The 1,993-nt window shown below is 48.4% G+C and overlaps 1 protein-coding gene across 5 annotated transcripts in view; it reads right to left on the reverse strand.

Annotated features, from left to right (window-relative positions):
- Ccdc30 (coiled-coil domain containing 30) overlaps window positions 1–1,549 on the reverse strand; it is a 128,630-nt gene extending 127,081 nt beyond the window's left edge. For 3 of the 5 annotated variants that reach the window (XM_023706223.1, XM_023706222.1, XM_023706219.1), the window contains exon 1: window positions 923–1,549. The gene's annotated coding sequence lies outside the window, so the exon portion shown is untranslated. The remainder of the gene's footprint in view (window positions 1–922) is intronic. The other 2 variants (XM_023706221.1, XM_023706220.1) reach the window with 2 other exon arrangements.
- Window positions 1,550–1,993: the final 444 nt, after the last annotated feature.

A 1,993-nucleotide genomic window follows, 5' to 3' on the forward strand; every position in this document is an offset into this window, starting at 1 on the left:
TATTTATATTGGCTTGAAGATCCTGTAAATCATCATGGGGAAAAGATGTATCAAAATAAATGGAAGTCACTTCAGAAACAAAAAAAAAAAAAAAACAGCTTTATATTCAAACCTAAACGGAGTGGAAGAAATGCATCAAGAGGGAACACAAACTATAAGAAAAATTACATGAAGTTTCCCAAGCTAAAATAAATTTTCTTTGGATCCAAATTAATCTAATTAATGAATTAATCTTAGCCCATCTGTAAGTCTAGTAGACTACTGAGCCTGCTTACTTGCCAAAAATATTTACCTGCCATCACTCCTCTAATACAGTGCTTTCTGATGCAGAAACTCACATAAAGAGCAGGCACAGTAAGTGTTTCCAGCCTCTTACCTTTAGTAACTCTTATCATCCCCAGGTGCTGGTTCACACGGGCCTAGAGCTGAAATTCTCTATTTTATAATCATCTCTTGGATTATATTTTCCCAAGTTATAAACACGTCACTAATATTTATGCCTAGTCTAATATCTACTTAATTATAAACAAGGAACTACTTTCTTTATATAAGCCTACAACGTGCTCAAACCCGCTGATTTTGCCTCCCTCTTCAAAACACATTCAGCAATTGGGTGTATTTACCAATGTGCACTTCTCCATTCTAGTCTCTAGTTTACCCCACAAAATATTTGTCCTGGTGCAGAGAAACTCAGAAAATGAAGAATGTGAACTACTAAGGCACGCAAAGCATCACAGCAGGAAAACAGGCGGAGGAGGTCTCCAAAGGACAAAAGTGGCAGAGACGAATGGACACTCCGTAATGTGCAGTACGAACACGGAAGGGAGGAAATGGTCGTGGGATGAACAGAACGAAGCAACTGGTGCTCAGAGCAATGAGAGGAGTGAGTGAAGTTGGAGCTTGAAAGGCAAAAGTGACTGACTTGATGACCTCTGACGCTGAGGTTACCAAGGGCCTCCAAGGCTTCATCGGGATTCAAGGTTCTGCGAGACGAACATCAGCCACAAAAGCAGGAGACGGCAGCTCTTTGTTCCCGGGCCTACAAGCTGGTGGGGGCTGTGCCTCGGCGGACTTGGTGAAGCCTGGCCTCGGGGGAGCCTGCATCTGTCAGGGGCGGCCTCTTCGGCGAGAAAGGGGAGAAAAGCAACCTAACTCACAGAGTGTGTCCTAAGTCGCTCTCTAAATAAAGCCGCATCCTAACCCTGGATGCCTGCGGCAGCTGGGTCCCGGAAAACAGGAGAATCCTCAGGGCAGATTCACTCCAACCTGGGGCTAGAAACGCCGAGCCGAAAGGCGCTCCTCCGGTGGTGTCGGGCCATCCTCGGCAGAGAAGCGCAACGACGTGAAAGGTGGAAAAGCGCGAGAACGAAGGCTTTTCTCCTCTAGGATGAGTCGGAACTTCAGGAACAAGGCCTACAATTTTATCTTGCAGGGTATCGCGGGGGATCCGGGCCTCACTAAGCTCCCGGAGACTCCAGCCGCACGTTCCTAAGCAGCACGGGCGTCATAGCAACCGCGCCTGCCGCACGACGCGAAGGCGTCCTTCCGGCGGGAGCCATGGCTACGACGCAGGCCACTGGCGCCGGGACACTTCCTGCCGGGACCTTTGTGACGGCGCACGCCACTGGCCTTCGCGTCGTGGGCGGACCGCGTCCAGCCGCATCGTTAGAACGGCTCATCCGGTTGGTTTGGAGACTGTAATATCCAGAATGATTTAGGGCTGGGATTTGCAACTGATTTGCTACCCCTTGTAACCCGACATTCTAGTTCTTGAGTATGTACCCGCCAGCCTATGTAAATTAGGTTTTTCTTTTAAGTTAAACCATCTTTAAAAGGGAGGGGTACTAGGGTTAGAGTTCTGAGTTGTAGGCCTAGAATAGCCATTAAAAGTGTGACTAGGGGGCCTGGCCCTAGCTCAGTTCTTTAAGTGGCTGCTTCCCCAAAGCTGTCAGGCTCAGGTGGCTGTGGTTCGATCCCCACAACTCAAGCCAGC

Source organism: Octodon degus, unplaced genomic scaffold, assembly GCF_000260255.1.
Source record: "Octodon degus isolate 3935 unplaced genomic scaffold, OctDeg1.0 scaffold00245, whole genome shotgun sequence".
In the NCBI taxonomy this organism is placed as follows: domain Eukaryota; kingdom Metazoa; phylum Chordata; class Mammalia; order Rodentia; family Octodontidae; genus Octodon; species Octodon degus.